This window comes from Musca autumnalis, unplaced genomic scaffold (genome assembly GCF_047663935.1).
Source record: "Musca autumnalis isolate F117 unplaced genomic scaffold, ASM4766393v1 scaffold_2, whole genome shotgun sequence".
In the NCBI taxonomy this organism is placed as follows: Eukaryota; Metazoa; Arthropoda; class Insecta; order Diptera; family Muscidae; genus Musca; species Musca autumnalis.
The window spans coordinates 182,967,310-182,990,126 of NW_027411755.1; positions in this window are offsets into that span (position 1 = coordinate 182,967,310).

Sequence of the window (22,817 nt, forward strand, 5' to 3'; positions counted from 1 at the left end):
ATAAATTAAAAATTTGTTTTATTTTTAAATCTTTCTTTGTTATACTAATCCCCATCAACTGTATCATATTTTAATATAAAATATGGAATTAATAACGATTTTATTCATTTTTGAAGTTTGTACGAATATGAACTTTGCATACTGTATATGCGAATTATTTACAAGAACGCATCGAACAGAGGAGAGACAATTGGTGTTAAAAATGCAAACTATGAAACAAACTGAAGAGCGGAGAACAAGTAAGAGATTTTGTGGAAGAAGAAAGGAAGAAAAATACTTTGTTTCCAATATTTTCAAATAAATCCGCTTGAAGGAGATTAAACCTCCAAAGACCTTTTACATAAACTTGCTATTAGTTCATTAAATCCAAACTTCAATAAAATTAATAAATTTCCCTTTTATTCCCCTTTGTAAAATGTAACGTTTCGTCGATTTTATTGCATTCATTCAATAGGTAAGTGATCATTATTTGTGTTTTTGTTTTGTTTTTATTATTCGTTGACTGATAAGAATTTCGTTCTCACTTGCAAAAAATGCAATTGGAATATAGAAGATGAACTATTATATATGTAATTTATGCTTTGATTTAAAATATGTCCATCCTCTAAAGGCATCTTCTTTGTTAGATATAAACATCGAATTTTCTAAAGTCAGCACGTGCGAACCGTGTTTTAGCTGTAGAGATAAATTGAAAAAATTCTCGGAAACAACAAATGTTCACTTGACGAGTGGTTGTTGCTTTAAATCCATTTTGAATTGTCTCTAATAGTTTATATTTAATATGTAATAAATACAGGTAATGCCGCATAATTGCAATGGGATATAGGAGGGCATTTTTAAGAATATTTTTCTAAGGCCTGTTGCAGATGTGGATTCTTTTAAGAATATTGTTACGGAATTAGATTTAACTAATCTCCGTGTAGACGTTGTTTTGTTCACAAGTACGATTTGTACCAAATAAAACAGGATTCGTTACTGATTATGTTTCTACAATGCTTTATTTACTTAATTACACTTATTCGGAACCGACTTTAATTACTAAGCACACAGCTTGTCTCTAGTTAGCACGCAGCTATTCTTTAACCGCTCTGTTCAGTTCAACGCTTAAAACACAACTAACTCAATGTTGCCGTTCCAACCTGTATTTTTTCCCAAAATCTCCTTGGTCTAGAATTATCCAGAACATCTGGCAACACCTCGAATCTGTGCAGCGAACACACAGATGCACATTCGCACTAAGCGAACAACCATACTCACATACATGGGGGAAGATACCCTGTAGGAAGCATGGGGACATGTGTCGACATGTCAACACTTTGTCTACTATTAGCTGTGTTCCTTTACTTACCTGAGGTTACCATTTCTACCATTTGTTACCATTTTTAACCTGCAAAGCGTTCCTTAACCCCGAAAAGTGGCAAAACTGGAAGCAATTTTTAAGAGAGTGGAGAGAGAGCGAAAATGGCTTTCTCTTCTACCACAGGCTACCAGCAAAATTTCTGCAGGTAAAAAATGGCAGAACTAATTTTTCGACTTTTATTTGACGATTAACGACGAAACTGGACTGGAAAACAGAAGAAAAGGTCGAACGCTGACAAAACTAAATTAAAAACTGTGAAAATTGAAAAAAATTGATTTTTTTATGTTTCTTTTTGACATTGCTGCCAGATCTAAAATTTTTCCTTTCCTTTACTTTTCTGGTAAAAATGGTCATGAGAGAGCAATTTTGACACTTTTCTCTTTTACCACCCTTACCATTAAAAAAGTAAAGGAACAAAGCTATTATGGTGACAAAGTCAACACCATGGTACAAAAACACAGGTAGCCGCATCGGCAATTGTTGGTAACATAAGGTGTCAAAATTTGACATCAATTCAATGCAATTGACACATTATGTTACCATCAGCTGGCATGATAATGCTACCTGTATTATTGTACCATGGTCAACACTTTGTCAACATGTTGTCAACTATTGATACTTTTATCTTAATAAGAAGAAGCATTGATTATTTTAACAGCTGATAGCCCAACGATTGTTTGGTGTAAAATAATTTTGGCGCTTCGTGAAAAAAGTATTTTTGTGAAAAATCAATAAAATATCGTGAATTTAACGTGTGATTCAGTTTTTAACAACAAATATGACGAAAATAAATTATAAAAGACAAGCGAAAAAATTGACAATTATGAAAATACAAATTCTGAGGCGGCTGACAACATGTGTGGTGAAACTTCGACAATTAGACATTTTGTGGAATCTTTAGAGAAAATCAGAGTACGTAAAAATACTTTAAATGAAATTTCCAATCGTTTCGTTTCGTATTTTCCATAGGAACAATACAAAACGAAACATAACCCTCGTTGGCCGAGCTCGCTGTTTAGTTTCGTTTTGTTTACATTCGTGAGTACGAACAAAACGAAAAGCGAAAAGTACTCAACTCCACAACAACAGATAGAAAACTAAATAGTACTTAACACATGTGAATAAATCAAAAACTTTTGGTGGTTGATAAAATTCACTGTGGTATGCTGATGCTAACTTATAGGGTTGTTAAGCAATCACATGTGTGTGTGTGTGTGTGTCTGAGTGTGTCATTGACCATAACGCACGGCAAACGTTTCCCAAAAATACTTGTCGTTTCGGTGGTGAATGAAACAACTTGGCAAAGCATAGCCGAAGTTACATTTCACCAATCGTACGGTTTCCATCTTTTTACGTTGAAAAGTTTGTGTTTTTGTTTTGGTTGTGAGAATGAAACGATTCAGAGAAGCTGAAAAGTTTGTGGCGTTGTGTGATTGGTACGGGAATCGTTTTGTTTCTTTCCGTTCATTGGAGAAAATTGTGGAGCCTGGCGAATAAAATGCCCCGTCTTGCTGGAAATGCTGAACCCAATATACATATTTGAACACGACATAATAATGAGTTATAATGTCCACTGTTTATACAGCTGTAAAGGCCTACGTACATAAGCTGCCTTGCCTGGTTGCCTTGCTTTCTTCTGATAAAAGAATAAAAAAGAAAAGGGAAACCCAGTTCGAAATTTGCTCGGCCTCCTTTATTCTTTTATTTTTATTATGCCAGAAATGAAGCGGGAAAGCAAGGCAAACAGGTAAGGCAGCTTATGTACGCAGGCCTTAATAGGTAAGCAAATTTAAGGACATTTTCTTTTTTTTTATACATGTTTATTCTTTTCAATTCCTAGATGTTATATCAACATTCAGCGAATCGCATGATAAAAGGTTAAGTGCAGCAGAAGAAGAAATATTTTGAGCAGACAAGTCGCACCAAGTCATATGGCCAAGAAAATAAAAGGCGATGATATTTCTGACAATGAAAACGACTTTGTTATTATTTAAATATTCAAATGTTTAGCCAGCCTAGAAAACATTCGCTTCATTTTGAACTTATGTGGAATCTTGGACTTAGCCCTTATTTAAAACCCGTTATTCGCAATTTTTACTTTTTTAGCATTTTCAATAATATGTATTTTTCTTTAATAAAATATACTATTTAAACAAAAGTGTAAGATCAACGTCTTATTAAACGTACCATATAGCTTTTTAATCTATAAAAAGTTCATATAAGCCAAAAAACTTAGTAAGGAAAGTCTGGTACCAATGTCTCCATATGACCCTTTATGAACTATTGACGCACTACCTACAATGTCTCTACTGACTCACTACCTCCAATATCAACACATGGTTCCTCAGGAACTACTGACTTACTACTGACATACTAGTTCCAATGTCAGTACTGACTTTCGAATGACACGTTCATACAAAATGTCTATAGGAAATTGCATTAGTTGTCTACAGTTTGTCAGTAGTACTGTTGACAATGTCAGTAGTAAGTCAGTATAGATTCACTATTGACATTTCCTACAGGGTAATTACACGTGAACAAGCACACTAATAACGTAATTACAACAACAAACAAATGCAAGAAATAAGAAATGGCAACTAATCGATTATTACATGTTTATGGAAAACAAACAAAAGCACATTAATAAAAGGTAAAGTAAGAACTAGAATGATGAAGAGAATTCTACATGGTAGTTGTTGTTGTTTAAATAAAGTAACTGCGTAATAAAACACTTTACGTTACAATTCAAATTTTTAAATTAACGGAAATTAAACTAAATTAACTTAAACCTATCAGTTACATTCGTAACAATATTTTTCAAGGGACTTCAAGACCCAGCTAACATTTGTGGGGGAAAAGTTCACCCATAAGAACGATAGTCATTCTTCGTGCAAAGCTTTCTCTTTATCTATAAATGTCAAATTACACTTGAATCAAAACAAAATGTTCTAGATTCTAGAAAAAATGAAAAGAAAATATAAAATACAAAATTTAAAATATAAAATATCTATATATAAAAGAGCTTATTGATGAGTGAGTGACTGACTGACTTAGCATCCCAGACGAAAGCGCTGAAGCTAGAAGGTTGACTGTGGGTTGCTGTTGGTGTGTAGGGGTGAGATAAGGCTAAATATGGTACCCATTGTATTAGACAAATTTAAAGAGCTAGAACTCTGAAATTCGGAATGAGGGTCACTGCGAGATAAAAAGATGTACCAAAGGGTTTTTCGAAAAGTAATAACAGTTACTTCATTTTGTACCAATCATACTAATACAATTTGGGTGAACGGATGAATAGAACTGGAAACCTGAAATTTGGAATAACAATTACTGTTGATGTGTAGGATTAATATTGAGATAGGTTTCGAAAAGTACTAAATTGTACTAAATTAGTACAACTTGGATTTGGATAAACGGATGGGGTCTTAAATCTAAAATTTGTAATTATGATTGCTGTTGGCGTATAGGACTGGGGTAGTTTTGGAAATTCGTATTTATGTGTACGAAAAGTACTAAGTGGTACTAAATTTGGTACAATTTCGATTTGGGTGAACGAAGAGTGCTGGAATCCTGAAATACGGAATTAATATTACTGTTGTAGTATAGGATTGTGGGATGGTGGTAATTTTGGAAATTCGTACTTATGTATACGAAAAGGTGCTAAATTTGGTACTATTTGGTATATGAGATCGAAAATTTCGAAATTTCCAACTTAATATTGGAATATAGGACTGACGTATTCGTAAAATTTAAATTTAGGAGAACAGATAGAGCTGGAATTCTGAAAATTGGTATCAAGATTACTGTTATTGTGTAGGATTGAGATATGTGTACTAAATGGTACTAAATTTGTAATCCTGAAATGTGGAATTAAGAAAGAGATAATTTTGGAAATGTACAAAAAGTACTACATAGTACAGAATTTGGTATAATTGGTTATTGTGAAAAAGGGATGAGCTAGAATTTTGAAATATAAGAAGAAGATAGAGCTGGAAATGAGTATCGTGGTTGGTATATAGGATTTATATAAGGTGGTATTTTTTGAGACTTTCCCGACGAAAGATAAACGATCGTACCCCCTATTAAGATGGAAGTGAAACCCATTCAGGGAAAGCCACACTAATTAGGAGATCTCTAAGTAAGAGGGGCTGGCTGACACATGGTAGAGTAAGCATCGCCCTTTTTATACCCTCAGCATTTATGCTAACGAGGGTATATACACTTTCATACGAAATGTGTTTCAGACAATTTGGAGTCGATTGAACAATGTCCGTCCGTCCGTCTGTCTGTCTGGCTGGCTGGAGCGCACGATAACTCTCGAACGGATAAACCGATGATGGGCTATATCGGTCCACTCCTTCCGGCACCTCCCCCACAAAAGTTCGAAAATGTCCGGAAAATTTGTGCGCACGATAACTCTTGAAGGGAGTAGCCGACTTGGTCCAAAACTTGCCAATCGTGAAATGTGTACCAGTCTTAGATAAGGTTTCAATATGTAATCATTCGGTCCACTCCTTCGGGTACCTCCCACACAAAATTTCGGAAAAGTTCAGTTTAGGACCATCTCTCGAATCGCTTTGATTTTTGTTTTAGCAACTTGTATTCACTGCCCCCCATACGACGGTACAAGTTTCATCAGGGGCAAGTCCATACTTTCTGAGAAAATAGCCTGAAAGTTGCAAAAAAACCCCTATGACACTGTGTGAGGTGGTTGAAGCGCAAGATAACTCTGGAACGGATCTGCCGATTCGGTCCAAAATTTGGCCTTAGTAATATTTTGTCCAAACATAGTTTAAGTTCGAAGATAAGCCATATCAGTCTACTACTTCAGGTACCGCCCCCACAAAAGTTCAAAAATTTTCGGATAAATTGTTCGTACAGTAACTCTTGAAGGGAGCGGCCGGATTGGTCCATACTTTACTTACTTACTTAGCTGGCCTTTTACAGAACATTTGTTCCATAAGCCGAACTAAGAAAAAATCTCCAATCCTCTCTGTTTGCTGCTGTATTTTCCCAATCTGGGATATGTAGCTTTGTGATATCTCGTTTCACTTGTTCGCTCCAACGAAGCTTTGGCCTTCCAGATCTGCGAGAACCTCCATGCGGCCCGTATTTATACGCCTTTTTAGCGGGTTCATCATCACTCATTCTCATAACATGGCCTAGCCATCGCAATCGTTGCATCTCGATACGTTTAACTATTTTCATGTCTTTGTATAGCTGATATAGCTCGTGGTTCATACGACGTCGATATTCACCGTCAACACAGATTGGCCCGTAGATCTTTCGAAGAATTTTTCTCTCAAACACACAAAGCACTGCCTTATCTGCTTGAGCAAGTACCCATGCTTCGGAACCATACATTAGCACGGGTAGTATCAGTGTTTTGTACAGTGTTATTTTTGTTTGACGAGAGGTGGCTTTATTCCTAAACTGCTTACTCAGCCCAAAGTAGCATCTGTTAGCCAACACTATTCTTCTTCGTATTTCACAACTGATGTTACTTGTTGTGTTTATGGCGGTGCCGAGGTAGACGAAGTCCTTTACTACCTCAAAATTATAGGTACCAACATTCACAGATGGTGCGGTGTTTATGGACATATTACGCGTCGATACCATCAACTTGGTTTTTACGCCGTTTACTGCCAGACCAACTTTAGCAGATTCTCTTTCGACTTTTGCAAAGGTGTCAGTTACTTCCTTTACCGATCGACCCATGATGTCAATGTCGTCGGCATAAGCCAGTAACATGTGGCTGTTCGTGTATATCGTTCCATTTCTTTTGACCTTCGCGTCTCGTATGACCTTTTCCAGTAGGATGTTAAATAGATCACACGACAGGCCGTCTCCTTGTCTGAAACCTCTTTTGGTAATAAACTCTTCGGAGAGGTTCTTTCCAATTTTAACTGAGGATCTCGTCTCAGTTAATGTCATTCTACAAAGTCGAATGAGCTTTGCAGGAATACCAAAATCAGACATGGCTTGGAACACCTTTGAACGTATAGGGCTGTCGAATGCTGCTTTATAATCGACGAAAAGATGGAAGGTGTCGATCTAAAGCCGCACTGATAGGGTCCAATAATTTCATTGACCATAGGCTTTAGTCTCTCACACAATATGCCAGATACTATCTTATATGCAATAGGGAGCAGACTTATGCCCCTATAATTGGAGCACACAGTCTTATCACCCTTCTTGTGGACTGGACATAGGATGCTCACGTTCCAATCGTCGGGTACGCGTTCTTCCTGCCAGATGGTGCCAACTAGCTGATGCATACACCTTATCAGCGTGTCGTCTCCGGTTTTGAACAGCTCGGCTGGTAGGCCATCTGCTCCTGCCGCCTTATTATTCTTCAACCGGTTTATTGCTGTCCTTACCTCATCTTGGCTGGGCGGTATACATTCAATACCATCATCTGGGATTGGATCTGTGGTATCTTCGCCGTCTTCACTGCTATCGGATACCAACAGTTTGGAAAAATGTTCTTTCCATATCCTGAGCACAATATCTGTATCATTTACCAAATTACCTTGTTGATCTCTACAGGAGGATATTCCTGTACCAAAGCCATCAGTTTGATGCTTCACTCTTTGGTAGAATTTTCGGACTTCGTTCTGTCTCCTGTACATCTCCATTTGTTCACACTCCCTCTTTTCCATTTCTGTCTTTTTCCTGCGGAAAAGACGTTTCTCCTCTCTCCTTTTCTCCCGATACCTCTCTCGTGCGCTACGCGTTGCTACTGATTGTAAAGTAGCCCTATACGCCGCATTTTTTTCTTCGGTAGCAGCACGGCACTCCTGGTCATACCACGGATTCTTTGGTGGAGGTCTCTGGTATCCAAGTACTGATTTTGCGGCTGTTTGAATGGAGTGGGCAATATTTTGCCATTGTGCTGATATGTTATCGGGACGAGAAGCGCTATCATTAAGCAACTGGGTCAGTTGAGTGGAATATGCTGTGGCTATCTGTTGTGTTTGCAGCTTGGCGATGTCCAACTTTCGTGTTGTGTCTGTCCGTGCTTTATTTGCAACGTTTAGACGGGTACGTACCTTTGCTGCAACGAGGTAATGGTCCGAATCTATGTTTGCTCCTCGGAACGATCGTACATCCAACACGCTCGATGAATGTCTTCCATCTATCACAACGTGATCAATTTGATTTATTGTTCTTTGGTCTGGAGACAGCCAAGTGCCCTTATGAATATCGAGATGCTTAAATCTGGTACTGCTAACTACCATGTTTTTTGCCGCTGCGAAGTCTATCAGCCTCATTCCATTGTCTGATGTTTCACTATGTAGACTGAATTTCCCAACTGTTTGTCCAAAGATATTCTCCTTTCCAATTTTAGCATTAAAATCGCCTAGAACAATTTTTGTTTGTTCTAAGCTCTCGTAGAATATATCTTTGGTCTGTTCGTCCTTGTCTTCGGTTGGGGCATGAGCGCAGATAAAGCTGATGTTGAAGAATTTTGCTTTAAATCGAATTGTAGCAAGTCTTTCATTCACTGGGGTGAAGCTGGAGACCAGATGTTTTAACCTCCGACCAACTACAAAACCGCAACCAAACTCATGCTTTGTGTCATGGCAGCTATAATACAGTGCGTCACCTTTAGGTGTTGTTGTAACATCTTTCCCAGTCCATCGTATTTCCTGTATGGTAGTAGTATCGGCTTTGTACTTTCCAAGTACGTCTGCCAATGCGAAGACTGCACCTTCTCTATAAAGAGTGCGAACATTCCAGGTGCAGATTCGCAGATCAAACGTTTGCGGGGTTCGTCAACTTTAGAGGGGTTTGTTTTTCTTTTCTTTCGTTTTTTCATAGTAGGCTGTTTTTTTTCTAGGGGAGGGTTACTAACCCGACGCCCAAACCCAAGTTTTTAACGTTCTTATGGGTGAACGCGCGGCACATGTTAGCTCACTACCTTAAACGGGTGTTAAAGGCAGTTCCCCAGGTGACACCACGGGGAGGTCAGTGTCCACTTGAGATGAAAGAGGGACCAAGATAAATCCTGGGCTTTGCCATGTTAAAACCGGTCAGGACCGTTCCTTGGTATCTTCCATCCCCTACGTCACCCTATACCATACTTTACACATCCTAATCTATATATATAAAAGAGCAGTGAGGTGAGGTATTCACTGACTGACTGACTGACTGACTGATTCATCACCGCCCAGACGAAACCGCTGAAGCTAGAAAGTTGAAATTTTGGGTGTAGGTTGCTGTTGGTGTGTAGGGGTGAGATAAGGCTGGGTTTTTGGAAATTCGACCCAGAAGTGTACGAAAAGTACTAAAAGGTACTAAATATGGTACCCTTTGTATTAGGCAAACGGTAAGAGCTAGAATTCTGAAATTTGGAACGAGTGTAACTGATGGAGATCTAGAAAGATGTACCAAAGGGTTTTTGGAAATTCGACCTCTAAGTGTACGAAAAGTACTAAAACTTACAAAATTTAGTACCAATTGTATATTTTGAACGGATATAGCTAGAATCATGGAATTTGGTATGGAAATCAAGGTTGGGAAGTGGAGTTGATGTAATTAAATGGTTTTGGAAAATCGTACTAATGTGTACCCAGTACTAAATGATACTAAATTTAGTACAAATTATATTTGGGTGAACGGATAGAGCTGGAATTCTGAATTTTGGAATTAAGATTACTGTTGAAGTGTAGGAGTTAGACATGAGGGTGATTTTGGAAATTCGTACTTATGTGTACGAAAATTACTAAATGGTACTAAATTTAGTACAATTTGGATTTGGGTGAACGGATAGAGCTGGAATCCTGAAATTTGGAATTAAGATTACTTTTAAAGTGTAGGATTGAGAAATGAGGGTGGTTTTGGAAAATCGTACTTTTGTGTACGACAATTACTAAATGGTACTAAATTTAGTACAATTTGGATTTTGGGTGAACGGATAGAGCTGGAATCCTGAAATTAGGAATTAAGATTACTGTTGAAGTGTAGGATTGAGACATGAGGGTGATTTTGGAAATTCGTACTTATGTGTACGAAAAGTACTAAATTTAGTACAATTTGGATTTGTGCGAACGGATAGAGCTGGAATCCTGAAATTTGAAATAAGGGTCAATTATGGAGAGTAACAAAGAAAGGTTTTTGGAAATTCGAACTATAAGTGCACGAATTGTACTAAATGGTATAAAATTTAGTACAATTTGGATTTGGGTGAACGGATAGAGCTGAAATACAGACATTTGGAATGAGGGTCACTGATGAAGAGTAACAATGAAAGGTTTTTGGAAATTCGAACTATAAGTGCACGAAAAGTTCTAAATTGTACTAAATTTAGTACAATTTAAATTTGGGTGAACGGATTTAGCTGGAATCCTGAAATTTGTAATGAGGGTCACTGATGGAGAGTAACAAAGAAAGGTTTTTAGAAATTCGAACTAAAAGTGCACGAAAAGTACTAAATGGTGCTTAATTTAGTACAATTTGGATGTGGGTGAGCGGATAGAGCTGGAATCCTGAAATTTGGAATGAGGATCACTAATGAAGAGTAAAATGAAAGTTGTTGGAATTCGAACTATAAGTGTACGAAAAGTAATAAATGGTACTAAATTTAGTACAATTTGGGTTTGGGTAAACGAATAGAGCTGGAATCCTGAAATTTGGAATTAAGGAAAGGTTTTTGGAAATTCGAACTATAAGGGTACCAAAAGTACTAAATGGTAATAAATTTTGTACAATTTTGATTTGGGTGAACGGATAGAGTTGGAATCCTGAAATTTGAAATTAGAGTCACTGATGGCGAGTAACAAAGAAAGGTTTTTGGAAATTCGAACTACAAGTGCACGAAAAGTTCTTAATGGTACTAAATTTAGTACAATTTGGATTTGTGTGAACGGATTGAACTGGAATCCTGAAATTTGTAATGAGGGTCACTGATGGAGAGTAACAAAGAAAGGTTTTTAGAAATTCGAACTATAAATGCACGAAAAGTACTAAATGGTACTAAATTTAGTACAAATTGGATTTGGGTGAACGGATAGAGCTGGAATCCTGAAATTTGGAATGAGGATCACGGATGAAGAGTAAAAATGAAAGTTTTTGGAATTCGAACTATAAGTGTACGAAAAGTAATAAATGGTACTAAATTTAGTACAATTTTGGTTTGGGTGAACGAATAGAGCTGGAATCCTGAAATTTGGAATTAAGGTCACTTATGGAGAGTAAAAAGAAAGGTTTTTGGAAAGTCGAATTAAAAGTATACGAAAAGTACTAAATAGTACTAAATATAGTACAATTTGGATATGGGTTAACGAATAGGGCCGGAATCCTGAAATTTGGAATGGGAGTCACTGATGAAGAGTATGAAAGAAGTACCAAAGGTCGAAAAGTCCTAAATGGTAGTGAGTTTAGTTTGATTTGGATTTGAAGAGCTGGAATCCTGAAATTTGGAATTAAGATTGTTGTTGGAATATAGAATTGAGATATGGAGGTAGCTTTAGAAAATCGTACTAATGTGCACAAAGCACAATTTGTATTTGCGTAAACAGATTACTGTTGGAGTGCTGGATTGAGGTAGTTTTGGAAATTCGTACTTATAGAAAAGTGCTAAATGGAACTACATTGGCTATAAATTGGGTTTAGGTGAACGGATAGAGCTGAGATATGAAAGTACATTTTGGAAATTCGTGTACGAAAAGTGCTAAATGGTAAAAAATTTGGTACCTTTTGGTATTTGCTATATGGTATAGAATTTTGCACAATTTGTGATTTTGTAAAGGGTAGAACTGGAATTTTGAAATTCGGTATTAGATTAGCAATTGATGTTTAGAGTGGAGGTAGGGAGGAGGTTTTTACAATTCGTACATATTTATACAAAAAGTACTAAATAGTACTATAATGGGTTTCAGAGGAACGGATAAAGCTGGAAAAGTGAATTGGGGTTAGGATATAAGTTGAATATAAGGAAGTAATTTTTGAAACGTTTACCTATACGTTTACCTGTACGATAAATTGGGTAACATGTTGGTACCAAAACCATTTTGGCATTGTGTAAGCAGTTAAGGTAATAAATTTGGTGTTGGGTGTAGGAACAAAGCTGGGATTATATAATTTGGAAATATGCTATTTGTACAAAAAATACGAAATGGAAAAATATTTGTTATGAAGATCACTCTAAAATTAGAGACAAAGTTCTGAGTCTGAAAAATTGTACTGAATATTGTTCCATTGATTTGATGTTAACGCCAAGGCGTTTCTAAATAGTTGACCAAAATTAAGTAGTCAAACGTGAAGTATCTTTTCAAAAATGTTTTTGTTCTAACCGCTTTGGTATGTTAATTTGAAAACGTGATCCAATGCGACAATTTTGTTAACTAGAAGTTATTTACCCCTGATAATAAAAAAACTTTCCAAAAAAATTTCCGTTATATACGGTGGACATACCCGTGCACATTAAGTAAAATTTCTTGTAAAAAAGTTTTTCTAACCTTTCATGCCACAAATACCAAATTTCAGTTGGAACATGTGCCGAAGATCTTCAAAATACTCTAAATCTTCAAAATATCTTTTCTAATAAACGTGGATTGAATTGGAGATTTTTTAAATTAAACTTCTATATCCTCTGAGTATTCAATGTCCAAATTTAAAAATAATTGGACAATATAGATTTGTTCTTCTTTTAAAATACACTAAGTCGAGAGGTACCGTTATATGGGGATATACGAAAACGTGGATATTTATGACCATTTTGAATGCCGAAAGTTTAACGGACCTATTCGGGCTCTGGGCGAAACCGCTAAAGCTAGAACCTTGCATTGTAAATGTGCGGGATTGTTGTTGTGAAGGGGTGAAATAAAGTTTAGTGTTTGGAAATTCGTATTGGAAGGGAATGCTGTGTTAGAGAAGGGTTAATACCAAGAGTCAAATCTAAAATTTGCAAGTTTTGGAAATTCGATATAAAAAATATGGTAGTTGTGTAGGGATGCGATACGGCAATTTTTTTTTTTTTTGTTTTTTGTAAATTCTGACTACAATCGAAAAAATATTGGTAATAAAATAGGTCTTAGTACAACAGAATCTCCAGTATTCATTCCCGTATTAAATATTGTTTATATATATTTTTTTCTTTCCGCATACGAAGTAGCGGGCATTTGCTAGTATATGTATATACCAGATATAGATCAGGTTCAAATATGGACTATATTTGTCCACTCCATCCGGTACCTCCCACACAAAATGTCGGATAAGTTCACTTTAAGACCTGACATCGAATCACTTTGATTTTTGTTGAAGCAACTTGCATTCGCTGCCTCAATTACGACCGCAAACGTTTTTTAGGGGCAAGTCCATACTTCTTGAGCAAACAGCCCGAAGGGTGTAAAAATTCCCTGTGGTACCATATGTAGTGGCTGGGGGATTTACTTCCATAGTGGTCAATGTCGATCCATTCCTTTTAGTATCTCCTCCGCAAAACTTCTGATCTTTAATCCAAATCAAAATTTTTAAAACCCCCTAAATACTTACGTTTTTTGGGAACAAATTTTTTCAATATACACAGGCTGAGGGTATACCTCTGTCGGCGAAGCTGACTGATACTTTTTTACTTGTTGGAAGTGAAACATTCTTGGCCTGACAGCTGAAGTATTCTGCAACCTGAGAAAGTGGAGCGAAATCTTACTGAAATGCTTTCTAGGCGAATGATGCACATTAGGGTGGGGCGATTTGAACACCACCACGGGCGCCTGGATTTTCTGATTATTGGGATTGTACTGAGAAAAAAAGTCCACTAGACCATATGACTTCGGTGAAAATCGAGCCCCCGGATTTTGACTTGAAGTTTTTTTTTCAAGGAAATTGACATAGGATGCTCACGTTCCAATCGTCGGGTACGCGTTCTTCCTGCCAGATGGTGCCAACTAGCTGATGCATACACCTTATCAGCGTGTCGTCTCCGGTTTTGAACAGCTCGGCTGGTAGGCCATCTGCTCCTGCCGCCTTATTATTCTTCAACCGGTTTATTGCTGTCCTTACCTCATCTTGGCTGGGCGGTATACATTCAATACCATCATCTGGGATTGGATCTGTGGTATCTTCGCCGTCTTCACTGCTATCGGATACCAACAGTTTGGAAAAATGTTCTTTCCATATCCTGAGCACAATATCTGTATCATTTACCAAATTACCTTGTTGATCTCTACAGGAGGATATTCCTGTACCAAAGCCATCAGTTTGATGCTTCACTCTTTGGTAGAATTTTCGGACTTCGTTCTGTCTCCTGTACATCTCCATTTGTTCACACTCCCTCTTTTCCATTTCTGTCTTTTTCCTGCGGAAAAGACGTTTCTCCTCTCTCCTTTTCTCCCGATACCTCTCTCGTGCGCTACGCGTTGCTACTGATTGTAAAGTAGCCCTATACGCCGCATTTTTTTCTTCGGTAGCAGCACGGCACTCCTGGTCATACCACGGATTCTTTGGTGGAGGTCTCTGGTATCCAAGTACTGATTTTGCGGCTGTTTGAATGGAGTGGGCAATATTTTGCCATTGTGCTGATATGTTATCGGGACGAGAAGCGCTATCATTAAGCAACTGGGTCAGTTGAGTGGAATATGCTGTGGCTATCTGTTGTGTTTGCAGCTTGGCGATGTCCAACTTTCGTGTTGTGTCTGTCCGTGCTTTATTTGCAACGTTTAGACGGGTACGTACCTTTGCTGCAACGAGGTAATGGTCCGAATCTATGTTTGCTCCTCGGAACGATCGTACATCCAACACGCTCGATGAATGTCTTCCATCTATCACAACGTGATCAATTTGATTTATTGTTCTTTGGTCTGGAGACAGCCAAGTGCCCTTATGAATATCGAGATGCTTAAATCTGGTACTGCTAACTACCATGTTTTTTGCCGCTGCGAAGTCTATCAGCCTCATTCCATTGTCTGATGTTTCACTATGTAGACTGAATTTCCCAACTGTTTGTCCAAAGATATTCTCCTTTCCAATTTTAGCATTAAAATCGCCTAGAACAATTTTTGTTTGTTCTAAGCTCTCGTAGAATATATCTTTGGTCTGTTCGTCCTTGTCTTCGGTTGGGGCATGAGCGCAGATAAAGCTGATGTTGAAGAATTTTGCTTTAAATCGAATTGTAGCAAGTCTTTCATTCACTGGGGTGAAGCTGGAGACCAGATGTTTTAACCTCCGACCAACTACAAAACCGCAACCAAACTCATGCTTTGTGTCATGGCAGCTATAATACAGTGCGTCACCTTTAGGTGTTGTTGTAACATCTTTCCCAGTCCATCGTATTTCCTGTATGGTAGTAGTATCGGCTTTGTACTTTCCAAGTACGTCTGCCAATGCGAAGACTGCACCTTCTCTATAAAGAGTGCGAACATTCCAGGTGCAGATTCGCAGATCAAACGTTTGCGGGGTTCGTCAACTTTAGAGGGGTTTGTTTTTCTTTTCTTTCGTTTTTTCATAGTAGGCTGTTTTTTTTCTAGGGGAGGGTTACTAACCCGACGCCCAAACCCAAGTTTTTAACGTTCTTATGGGTGAACGCGCGGCACATGTTAGCTCACTACCTTAAACGGGTGTTAAAGGCAGTTCCCCAGGTGACACCACGGGGAGGTCAGTGTCCACTTGAGATGAAAGAGGGACCAAGATAAATCCTGGGCTTTGCCATGTTAAAACCGGTCAGGACCGTTCCTTGGTATCTTCCATCCCCTACGTCACCCTATACCATACTTTACACATCCTAATCTATATATATAAAAGAGCAGTGAGGTGAGGTATTCACTGACTGACTGACTGACTGACTGATTCATCACCGCCCAGACGAAACCGCTGAAGCTAGAAAGTTGAAATTTTGGGTGTAGGTTGCTGTTGGTGTGTAGGGGTGAGATAAGGCTGGGTTTTTGGAAATTCGACCCAGAAGTGTACGAAAAGTACTAAAAGGTACTAAATATGGTACCCTTTGTATTAGGCAAACGGTAAGAGCTAGAATTCTGAAATTTGGAACGAGTGTAACTGATGGAGATCTAGAAAGATGTACCAAAGGGTTTTTGGAAATTCGACCTCTAAGTGTACGAAAAGTACTAAAACTTACAAAATTTAGTACCAATTGTATATTTTGAACGGATATAGCTAGAATCATGGAATTTGGTATGGAAATCAAGGTTGGGAAGTGGAGTTGATGTAATTAAATGGTTTTGGAAAATCGTACTAATGTGTACCCAGTACTAAATGATACTAAATTTAGTACAAATTATATTTGGGTGAACGGATAGAGCTGGAATTCTGAATTTTGGAATTAAGATTACTGTTGAAGTGTAGGAGTTAGACATGAGGGTGATTTTGGAAATTCGTACTTATGTGTACGAAAATTACTAAATGGTACTAAATTTAGTACAATTTGGATTTGGGTGAACGGATAGAGCTGGAATCCTGAAATTTGGAATTAAGATTACTTTTAAAGTGTAGGATTGAGAAATGAGGGTGGTTTTGGAAAATCGTACTTTTGTGTACGACAATTACTAAATGGTACTAAATTTAGTACAATTTGGATTTTGGGTGAACGGATAGAGCTGGAATCCTGAAATTAGGAATTAAGATTACTGTTGAAGTGTAGGATTGAGACATGAGGGTGATTTTGGAAATTCGTACTTATGTGTACGAAAAGTACTAAATTTAGTACAATTTGGATTTGTGCGAACGGATAGAGCTGGAATCCTGAAATTTGAAATAAGGGTCAATTATGGAGAGTAACAAAGAAAGGTTTTTGGAAATTCGAACTATAAGTGCACGAATTGTACTAAATGGTATAAAATTTAGTACAATTTGGATTTGGGTGAACGGATAGAGCTGAAATACAGACATTTGGAATGAGGGTCACTGATGAAGAGTAACAATGAAAGGTTTTTGGAAATTCGAACTATAAGTGCACGAAAAGTTCTAAATTGTACTAAATTTAGTACAATTTAAATTTGGGTGAACGGATTTAGCTGGAATCCTGAAATTTGTAATGAGGGTCACTGATGGAGAGTAACAAAGAAAGGTTTTTAGAAATTCGAACTAAAAGTGCACGAAAAGTACTAAATGGTGCTTAATTTAGTACAATTTGGATGTGGGTGAGCGGATAGAGCTGGAATCCTGAAATTTGGAATGAGGATCACTAATGAAGAGTAAAATGAAAGTTGTTGGAATTCGAACTATAAGTGTACGAAAAGTAATAAATGGTACTAAATTTAGTACAATTTGGGTTTGGGTAAACGAATAGAGCTGGAATCCTGAAATTTGGAATTAAGGAAAGGTTTTTGGAAATTCGAACTATAAGGGTACCAAAAGTACTAAATGGTAATAAATTTTGTACAATTTTGATTTGGGTGAACGGATAGAGTTGGAATCCTGAAATTTGAAATTAGAGTCACTGATGGCGAGTAACAAAGAAAGGTTTTTGGAAATTCGAACTACAAGTGCACGAAAAGTTCTTAATGGTACTAAATTTAGTACAATTTGGATTTGTGTGAACGGATTGAACTGGAATCCTGAAATTTGTAATGAGGGTCACTGATGGAGAGTAACAAAGAAAGGTTTTTAGAAATTCGAACTATAAATGCACGAAAAGTACTAAATGGTACTAAATTTAGTACAAATTGGATTTGGGTGAACGGATAGAGCTGGAATCCTGAAATTTGGAATGAGGATCACGGATGAAGAGTAAAAATGAAAGTTTTTGGAATTCGAACTATAAGTGTACGAAAAGTAATAAATGGTACTAAATTTAGTACAATTTTGGTTTGGGTGAACGAATAGAGCTGGAATCCTGAAATTTGGAATTAAGGTCACTTATGGAGAGTAAAAAGAAAGGTTTTTGGAAAGTCGAATTAAAAGTATACGAAAAGTACTAAATAGTACTAAATATAGTACAATTTTGATATGGGTTAACGAATAGGGCCGGAATCCTGAAATTTGGAATGGGAGTCACTGATGAAGAGTATGAAAGAAGTACCAAAGGTCGAAAAGTCCTAAATGGTAGTGAGTTTAGTTTGATTTGGATTTGAAGAGCTGGAATCCTGAAATTTGGAATTAAGATTGTTGTTGGAATATAGAATTGAGATATGGAGGTAGCTTTAGAAAATCGTACTAATGTGCACAAAGCACAATTTGTATTTGCGTAAACAGATTACTGTTGGAGTGCTGGATTGAGGTAGTTTTGGAAATTCGTACTTATAGAAAAGTGCTAAATGGAACTACATTGGCTATAAATTGGGTTTAGGTGAACGGATAGAGCTGAGATATGAAAGTACATTTTGGAAATTCGTGTACGAAAAGTGCTAAATGGTAAAAAATTTGGTACCTTTTGGTATTTGCTATATGGTATAGAATTTTGCACAATTTGTGATTTTGTAAAGGGTAGAACTGGAATTTTGAAATTCGGTATTAGATTAGCAATTGATGTTTAGAGTGGAGGTAGGGAGGAGGTTTTTACAATTCGTACATATTTATACAAAAAGTACTAAATAGTACTATAATGGGTTTCAGAGGAACGGATAAAGCTGGAAAAGTGAATTGGGGTTAGGATATAAGTTGAATATAAGGAAGTAATTTTTGAAACGTTTACCTATACGTTTACCTGTACGATAAATTGGGTAACATGTTGGTACCAAAACCATTTTGGCATTGTGTAAGCAGTTAAGGTAATAAATTTGGTGTTGGGTGTAGGAACAAAGCTGGGATTATATAATTTGGAAATATGCTATTTGTACAAAAAATACGAAATGGAAAAATATTTGTTATGAAGATCACTCTAAAATTAGAGACAAAGTTCTGAGTCTGAAAAATTGTACTGAATATTGTTCCATTGATTTGATGTTAACGCCAAGGCGTTTCTAAATAGTTGACCAAAATTAAGTAGTCAAACGTGAAGTATCTTTTCAAAAATGTTTTTGTTCTAACCGCTTTGGTATGTTAATTTGAAAACGTGATCCAATGCGACAATTTTGTTAACTAGAAGTTATTTACCCCTGATAATAAAAAAACTTTCCAAAAAAATTTCCGTTATATACGGTGGACATACCCGTGCACATTAAGTAAAATTTCTTGTAAAAAAGTTTTTCTAACCTTTCATGCCACAAATACCAAATTTCAGTTGGAACATGTGCCGAAGATCTTCAAAATACTCTAAATCTTCAAAATATCTTTTCTAATAAACGTGGATTGAATTGGAGATTTTTTAAATTAAACTTCTATATCCTCTGAGTATTCAATGTCCAAATTTAAAAATAATTGGACAATATAGATTTGTTCTTCTTTTAAAATACACTAAGTCGAGAGGTACCGTTATATGGGGATATACGAAAACGTGGATATTTATGACCATTTTGAATGCCGAAAGTTTAACGGACCTATTCGGGCTCTGGGCGAAACCGCTAAAGCTAGAACCTTGCATTGTAAATGTGCGGGATTGTTGTTGTGAAGGGGTGAAATAAAGTTTAGTGTTTGGAAATTCGTATTGGAAGGGAATGCTGTGTTAGAGAAGGGTTAATACCAAGAGTCAAATCTAAAATTTGCAAGTTTTGGAAATTCGATATAAAAAATATGGTAGTTGTGTAGGGATGCGATACGGCAATTTTTTTTTTTTTTGTTTTTTGTAAATTCTGACTACAATCGAAAAAATATTGGTAATAAAATAGGTCTTAGTACAACAGAATCTCCAGTATTCATTCCCGTATTAAATATTGTTTATATATATTTTTTTCTTTCCGCATACGAAGTAGCGGGCATTTGCTAGTATATGTATATACCAGATATAGATCAGGTTCAAATATGGACTATATTTGTCCACTCCATCCGGTACCTCCCACACAAAATGTCGGATAAGTTCACTTTAAGACCTGACATCGAATCACTTTGATTTTTGTTGAAGCAACTTGCATTCGCTGCCTCAATTACGACCGCAAACGTTTTTTTAGGGGCAAGTCCATACTTCTTGAGCAAACAGCCCGAAGGGTGTAAAAATTCCCTGTGGTACCATATGTAGTGGCTGGGGGATTTACTTCCATAGTGGTCAATGTCGATCCATTCCTTTTAGTATCTCCTCCGCAAAACTTCTGATCTTTAATCCAAATCAAAATTTTTAAAACCCCCTAAATACTTACGTTTTTTGGGAACAAATTTTTTCAATATACACAGGCTGAGGGTATACCTCTGTCGGCGAAGCTGACTGATACTTTTTTACTTGTTGGAAGTGAAACATTCTTGGCCTGACAGCTGAAGTATTCTGCAACCTGAGAAAGTGGAGCGAAATCTTACTGAAATGCTTTCTAGGCGAATGATGCACATTAGGGTGGGGCGATTTGAACACCACCACGGGCGCCTGGATTTTCTGATTATTGGGATTGTACTGAGAAAAAAAGTCCACTAGACCATATGACTTCGGTGAAAATCGAGCCCCCGGATTTTGACTTGAAGTTTTTTTTTCAAGGTTTTTTGGATATTTTGGCATATAACAGCCAAACCACTGAGATTTTCGATCCAACACAAAGGCAAAAATTGTAGCAAAGACAATAATTAGGAACTCTCTTGTACACAGCAAAAGCATTGGAACGCTTCTTCAGTCAGTTATGGCCCCGAGAATGTGCACATTTTTCGGAAAATATCGATAAATAACACTGTGCTACAAAATTTGACTCAAAGTCCGTGGGTGGAATTTTTCTTTTGGAGATGAAAGCCCTTGGTGAGTGTACTAAGAACGGAAAATAGGATAGGTCAAGTTTCTGAGATATGATTTGGCCAAAATATCCTTGAAAAAAAATTTCAAGTCAAAATCCGGGGGCTCGATTTTCACCGAAGATATATGGTCTAGTGGACTTTTTTGCTCAGTACAATCCCAAGAATCAGAAACTCCAGGCGCCCACTATCACTTTTTTCCTTCCATACAAATCGCCCCGGCCTAATGCACATGCCTTCGTCATATTAAAACCTCGGAAGTCCTGAAGAACGGTCTCAGTTCTGTCACCACCAAAGTGGATGTTGAGGACCAGATTTGCCCCGGTTTGTACGGGTCTGGTCCGAAGTAGTTTCTCATAAAGATTCTATGTACTTCCACCCTCGCATGGCCTCTTTGCTTGCATAGACAACCATGGGACCACAAAACTGTACATCATATCGAACTGTACTGAGATAACGACTTCAAGTTTAGATCCAACAACAATGAATACCAATAACGCAGGCGATGAAGTAGAAGAATAAGAAGGCGAATACTCCTTTCAGATCCAGCACAATGATAAAACGAATCCCGCCTAATGTTGTAACCACCACACCGAGCCTGTTTCTAAAAAGAAACAAAAATCACGACCAAAAGGCGGCGATAAACATATTGCTCGTCTAAAGTTCGAAGAAGAAGCGGTTTTCGTTAAACTCGGAAACAAGCAAAGCGCGATGAAATTCCACAAGACCCTCAGGGATATTCTCATGCCAACAGCTGAGAGAATACAAGGAGCCAGTTGCAATCAGAAAAGTTGTGAGAGAGACCCACGAATGCGAAAAATACTAGGTTGGCTGCTCCACTCAAAAATACTGCTTCAATTTCACCTGGGAAGGCAGTAGTGAACAAAAAGGTTCACACCTCAGCTTCAGAATCCAATCAAGCGTATGTGGGAAATAACGCTCAATGGACCGCTTATAAAGTTGAGTGGGTTTGGCAGGATAGTTAAAAAGGTGCAGCATTGATTAGGATGACTCTCATGGTAACACCCGAGCAAGTACTGCAAGGAGAGCATGTTATTTTGATACCGTACTGGAAAAATTTTTGTCTCCTTACAATTCTCAGTGTGCCGTTTTGACAGATTTCAATATTAGCTGTGTCTTTTTACGTGATAATTAGTAATAATAATTACTAAGGTTGCAGATTTTGACAGTTGTATAGAGGAAACGTTGTCGGAAAAAATGTTTCAGCAACATTTAGTAAGTTAAAAGACACCCCTATTATTCCATCACGTTGCACTTACATCCCCAGTCCACACTGGCACCGCATAGTTTACCACACAGGTCAGTCTGTTGTGGCCAACAAGGTTTCTTTGTCTGCAAAAACCAAGTGCTTGCAGCTAGGCACTTGAGGATCTTGTTCCTACATTTCAGCTTATCGCCAATCGCTGTTGAATGTTACGTCTAGAATCCTGGGGTAGATAGTGCTAGGAATTCTGCTACCATTGACCAGGACATTCAATTCTGTGCTCATCTCTGCAGTCTAACTGGTGAACAGATTAGTCATAGACTCAGTGGTGGACATTTGCATATTCCTCGGGCGAAAAAGGTCAGCCTACCGTACAATCATTTGCATACGTGACGGTCTCAATGACTTCTGGAGGCGGTGGAATATAGGAAAGATTAACTCCCCATTTCACTCTCCGGGACTTCTTCTTCTTGTTCCTGAAATTCGCAGGTATGGCCGGAGTGATTATCCAACGTTGCATACCTTACTGGAGGGTAG